Here is a 6,737-nt window from a genome sequence, read left to right as displayed (position 1 = left end):
ATATATTATACTACTTACGAACGCGTATACTTGCGTGTATTATTAGCGCGTGTTAACGTCCTAACAAGTTTTTGGCGTCGCTGCCGGGGATTCGGTGTTAATTTTTAGTTTATGTGCTTGTTATCAGTGGTCGTTAAAGTTCACTGACTCGGATTTTTTTTACTTTCACGGTTTACTTGTTGTGTTTCAGGTACTCATAATAATGGGAGATCCAACAGCACGAACGAAATCCTTGATGGATTTTTCTCAACCCAAGGTCAATGACATTCAATCTAGCATTATCAGGCCAGCTATCACAACTAATACCTTTGAGATCAAGCCAGGCATAATTCAATGGGTGCAGAATTCAATCCAGTTTGGGGGTTCTCCAACGGAAGATCCCAATATGCACATTAGGGATTTCATTGAGATCTGCGACACCTTCAAGTTCAACGGTGTTTCTGAAGATGCTGTGAAGCTGAGACTATTCCCATTCTCTCTGAGGGATAAGGCTAAGAGCTGGTTACACTCTCTACCAGCTGGTTCGATTACTACTTGGGAAGATCTTGCTCAAAAGTTTCTTACTAAATTCTTCCTTATGGAAAAGATAGCTGCAATCAGAAATGCTCTTACTCAATTTGCGCAGCAATCGGGAAAATCTCTATGTGAAGCTTGTGAGTGATACAAGGAGATGCTTAGGAAGTGTCCTCATCATAAAATGCCTGATTGGATGATCATGAATTGCTTTTATAACGGTTTGGGAGCACATTCAAGACCCATGCTCGATGCAGCATCAGGTGGAGCATTATGGGCAAAGAGCTATAAGGAAGCTTATGATCTAATTGAACTGATGGCTGCTAATGAATATCAGTATCCAACCCAGAGATTATCATAGGGCAACGTAGCAGGAGTTATTGAAGGGGATACAGCTACGGCTGTCACTGCTCAACTAAAGGCGTTATCTATGAAGATCGATTCGCTGGCTAACTATGGAGTTCATCAGAGAAGGAGTGTTTATGAGCTTTGTGCAGGTTCGCATGCGACGGAGCAATGCACTATATCTAGTAAATCAGCCCAGTTTGTGAGCAACTTTCAGAGATCGCAGCAACCAGTTCCAGATACTTATTATCCTGACAACTATTTAAAGTGTATTAAATAAGATGTTCCATAGTTTAGAGTAAAGCTTCTAGAATTATAATGAGATTATAATAGTGAGATCTAGAAGACGACAACTCTGGACTTAAACAGTTCCTGATCGTAGGATAACTAATCGGATGTTAGTGGATCCGCAAAGATTGGTACATACTATGCTTGCTTCCTTCAGGAGGATGTCTGTTCTCATAGGCATTTGTGTGGTGACACTATAGCTAGTATGTAGGTGCTTATTAGGGAATAAGTTCACTGAACATGACTCGATAAGTTGAACAACTAACGAAGATTACTCACGTGTCAATAGTTATTCACTGAGTGATAGTTGTACAAGTGTCCTTAGACTTGAGATCGTTAAAGGTATCTTATATATAATGAACTGTGCTTTGGTTTAGTCCTTAGTCTCAAGGACATCCATTAGGTCTATTCTGGGCATAGGGATTTGTGTATAGAGATAGTTAACGTCAATAGAGGATCTACCCCTTCCAGTATAGGAAGAGAATATCCTATGTTATTCTTAGTATGCGAGTTCTAGAAACTCTGGCCAGAGTGTATGAAATTAGAAAGGAGTTTCTAATTTGCATTAATATGAACTTTGCATTATGAATAAGAAATCATATGATTAAATTTGATAGGCCTGACACGAGATTCATGCCTTGTATTTATTCGGGATATTATAAGGGTAGAAGAAATTCATTGTACGGTAACTAGTCACTGACAGGTTCTTGGTATTCTAAGCACTGAATTCATATTATCCGGATAGTCGCGATATGTTGAGAAGTATCACTCACGATGTAGAATAAATATAATTAATCAGTTAATTATATTTAGTGAATTTTAGTATTCAGGTAAATAATTAATAAAAGTTTATTATTATTTATTTCTACTACCGGAATAATATTGAACCTACAGGGTCACACCATAAAAGAATATTTTCTTTGATGAAATAATGAGAGAGAGAATTATTTTCTAAATAGTTTAGAAAAAGAAATAATGATTAAAATAGTTTTAATTATTATTAAAGCATTTTATAAAGATAAAATGTGGGGGTTAATATATATATAAAAAGATATATTATAAAACCCTAGGAGAGCCCTATAAATAGAATGAGATGGCTTATTCTATTTACATACTTGGTTTTGTGAAAACCCTAGCCTCCGTCTTCTTCCTATCTATCTCTCTCCCAAAAACTCCATTTTTATAAAAGCTCGGTTTTATAAAAAGGTTCATCGAAGAGGATCGTTCTTGGTGGATACCGGTAGAGTACTTCACACACTGAGGAGCAACTGCTAGCACTCCATTTTTTTATAAATCTTCGATTCACAAGGTATGGTTACGATTCCTCAATTTTTCCTTTTTATACGTTTTTCTATATGTGTGATTTATGGTTTTTACGGATTAAATGTTATTTTACACTTCCGCTCATCCGTAAATTTCTTCAATGGCATCAGAGTTAGGTTCTGCATATAGAGATTCATATAAAAAAATTTAGATTTTTTATGCATGTATGGATTTATTATGATTTTTGCAAGTTTATTTGTATTTAATTACGAATTAATTCGAAATAATTTTTGCATGAGATTTTGACTACTGATCTGGGTTCTACAAGTGTTGTAGATCATCTAGGTATTTTTTTCATAATTTTGTGATGTGTAGATTATTTGTTATGAATTTTTTAAAATTGTTTTAATTAAAATTCATGGAATAATTATGCATATGAATAAATTTGATTAAAATTTGCACAAGGACCCATGGCTGATTTGATAATTTTCTGCTACTGCCTAATTTAAGAAATCATATTATTTTGATTTTTATTAATTTATTATCTAAATGTTAATTAATTTATTAATAATAAAATTAAAATAATAATAATATTAATAAAGAGTTATTAATAATAAGGGAGTAAAGGGAAAGGGGGTTACATCTCCTTTTTTGTAACAGCAGTTAATAAAGGGAAGGGGCAACGGCAGGAAGAAGGGAACAAAAAAAAAACTGAAAAACTGAACAGCCGCGGCCTGGGCGCGTGAGACGCACGCGTGGGGGGGGGGGGGGGATCGCGCATTCCCCGAATGCGTTACACCCTATTGCACATTTCTGGGATGCGTCATACCCTTTAATGGCTTAAAATGGTTGTAACGCATTACCCGAATGCATTACAGGCCGTGTAACACATTCCTGTAATGCGTTACAGCCCTTTGTCTTCATTAAAATTGATTTTTTGAGAGTTTCGTAACTCCGTTTTGGGCGTGCAATATATCGTTGGATTCGTTTTTCCGAGACGGATCTAATGGAGTGCCCAAATATTTTTTATATAAAAGTTCTGAACTGTTTATATTACCGAAAGTGTTTTAAAGCATGTTTTAATTATTTTAATTGCTTTTAAATGCTATAATAAATCCATACATCATTATATCCATGTGTGACATGATATTTCTTGCATGCTTACTTGTTTATTTATTTTTATATATGAGATATATGCCTATGTTTAACATGCGATGATAGATTTAGGTGAACTTAAATCAAAATAAGCTGTGCTCTAGAAAATCTAGAATAGGAATGTTTCTTGCCTTAACAATAATATTATGAATACAATCATGAGATTCTTGTGTTTATGAAACACGTAATTAAATATGAATTTTCAATTTTGAGAGAAAGGATGATTCTGTCAAAAGCAGATTTTGATCTGTAAGAAAGGGGTATTAAGCGACGCCTTTTGACAATGCTCCCCCCGATCTGGGAATCATCTGATTATCGATTATTGATTTGAAATATTTAATTTAAAAGGAAGAATCTCTTTATAATAGGATTATATTATAATAGGATTATGATTGTAACATAATATAATCCCTCTAAAATTAAATAATATCAAGTAGTAATTGGCCAATGACACAACGAGCTTGTGTCGGTCATAGCCTTCCAACATGGTAGAAAGTAGTTCTTATTTTTAAATTATTATCGTTTTATGCTACAGCCGAGGACTTTGATTTTGAAATAAGAAATACTTGTCTATTACATAGAGATGTGTACATTGAATTAGAATCTAAAGGTCGTTATGTGCTGCAGCGTGGGCCGTTGGAAATTGATTCAATTGTATGAAATATTGGGTTAGACTTGACTTAGAATATTGATTCTGTCGTGCTACAGCCGTGACTCAATTATTCAAGAGGCTAAAATTTTATGAGGGAATAACATAAGATGTAATTGACAATAGTTGTCTACCTATTGAACATCACATGACGTTTCGTGCTACAGCCGAGGTTGTGTGATAGAATGTAGGATCCCTATTCCCACTAGCATTATGAATGCTTAATTTTTTTCACTTAAGGGGGTTGTGTAAATTAGATTAACTAGTGGGAGCCACTTATGAATAAAGACCTGATTCATATAGTATTTTGAAATGAAATTGAATATTTGCTAAGTGTTGTTATGAGTTCATCATTTACAGATTTACTATATACGTTATGTCTTCTGCACTATCACTCCGGAGTATACTAGATGCTCACAAGTTGGCTGGTCCTAATTTTGCTGACTGGCTTCGAAACTTGAGAATTGTTCTTGACTCACCTAAGCCTATTGAACCTGCTAACGATGCACATAATGATGAACATGTTGTGTATCGTAAGTGGATAGATGATGCAAATGTTGCTCAATGCATCATGCTAGCTTCCATGAACATTGAGCTACAGAAGCAGCATGAGCATATGGATGCTCACACTATCCTTATGCATCTACAAGAGTTGTATGATATGGCAGGGAGGTCAACTCGATATGAGATATCGAAGGAGCTGTTCGGTTGTAGGATGTCTGAGGGATCATCCGTGAATGACCATGTACTTTAGATGATCAATTTGATTGAACATCTTGGACAACTTGGTTTTTCCATGGATGGGGAGCTGAGCCAAGACTTGGTCTTGCAATCACTTCCGGGTTCATTTTCGCAGTTTGTTGTGAAATTTCACATGAATAAGCTGGATGTCAGCCTGGTTGAACTTCACAACAAGTTGAAGACTGCGGAATCGAATTTTCCCCCTAAGAAGAGCTTTGTTCTTCTAATTGGTGAAGGTTTCAATACTAAGAAAAGGAAGAAGAACCCTTCCAAGAAGAAGAAAGTAGGTGAGAAAAAGCCTGTTCCACCAAAAGCTGAAGACCCCAAGAGTAAAGCTGTTTGCTTTTACTGTAACAAGGTGGGGCACTGGAAGAGGAACTGCAAGGTTTACTTTGCAGAATTGAAGAAGAAGAAGGGTAGTGAGACTACCACTTCTGCTTCAGGTATGTTCATGATTGAAGTGAATATGTCATTAAATCAAATTTCAACTTGGGTATTAGATACCGCCTGTGGTTCTCATATTTACAATTCGTTGCAGGGACTAAGGAGAAGTAGGACTCTTGAGTAAGAGGAGGTGATTCTACGGATGGGAAATGGAGCAATAGTTGCTGCTGAAGCTGTAGGATCATTTCATTTACATATGCCTACGGGCAATACTATTGTTTTAAATAATTGTTATTTTATTCCCTCGATTGTGAGGAATATTATTTCTATTCCCATGTTAGACTTGGATGGATTTTCGTTTGTTATTCAGAATAATAAATGTTCAATTCTTAGAGATAACGTTCGTTATGGAAGTGGTATTTTGAATAATGGTCTGTATGTATGTGACGTAGAGCATGATTTACTACCAATTGAAATACTAATAAAAGAAAAAGGGATGATGAAAATCTCACCTTTTTGTGGCACTGCAGACTTGGTCACATTAGTGAAAATAGACTGCGGACATTGCATAAGGAAAGGTTACTTGACCCCTTTGATTTTGAATCATATCCTACATGCGAGTCTTGTCTATTGGGTAAAATGACCAAATCTCCATTTAGTGGACATGGAGAGAGGGGTGCAGATTTGCTAGGATTAGTACACACAGATGTATGTGGACCAATGTCTACGCAAGCCATGGGTGGATTTTCATACTTCATTACTTTCATAGATGATCGATCTAGATTCGGATATGTGTATTTGATGAAACACAAGTCTGAAGCCTTTGAAAAGTTCAAAGAATATAAGCATGAAGTGGAGAAACAAACCAAACATAGTATTATAACTCTTCGATCAGATCGAGGTGGTGTATACTTGAAAGGAGAGTTTCTAGATTATCCCAAAGAAAATGGTATAGTCTCCCAGTGGACTCCTCCATATACTCCACAGTTGAATGGGGTATCTGAAAGGAGAAATCGAACTTTGTTAGACATGGTTCGGTCCATGATGAGCTATGCGAATCTTCCAGTATTCTTGTGGGGTTATGCATTGGAAACCTCAGCATATTTACTGAATAAGGTGCCTTTCAAATCTGTTCCTCAAACTCCATATGAGATATGGAAAGAAAGGAAACCGAGTCTTAAACACGTTAAGATTCGGGGATGTCCAGCTTATGTCAAGAAAATTGACCCAGATAAGCTAGAATCTCGATTCGTAAAATGTAGTTTTGTGGGATATCCTAAAGAAACTTTAGGGTATTCCTTTTACACCGATCATAGGTTGTTTATCTCCAGACATGCTACCTTCTTGGAAAAGTAGTTTATCCTTGAAGGAAACAGTGGGAGCAAAATTGAACTTGATG

The 6,737-nt window shown here is 36.0% G+C and overlaps 1 non-coding gene across 1 annotated transcript; it reads right to left on the bottom strand.

Annotated features, from left to right (window-relative positions):
* Nucleotides 1–592: 592 nt before the first annotated feature.
* Nucleotides 593–699, bottom strand: LOC141662426 (small nucleolar RNA R71). The gene has a single exon (XR_012550543.1). It is a non-coding gene; the product is annotated as a small nucleolar RNA R71 (small nucleolar RNA).
* Between the last annotated feature and the right edge of the window lie 6,038 nt (nucleotides 700–6,737).

The sequence above is a fragment of the Apium graveolens genome, chromosome 5 (assembly GCF_009905375.1).
Source record: "Apium graveolens cultivar Ventura chromosome 5, ASM990537v1, whole genome shotgun sequence".
Classification (NCBI taxonomy): Eukaryota; Viridiplantae; Streptophyta; class Magnoliopsida; order Apiales; family Apiaceae; genus Apium; species Apium graveolens.
The sequence above is the reverse complement of the archived record's forward strand: the minus strand, read 5'-3'. Positions and strand labels throughout refer to the sequence as shown.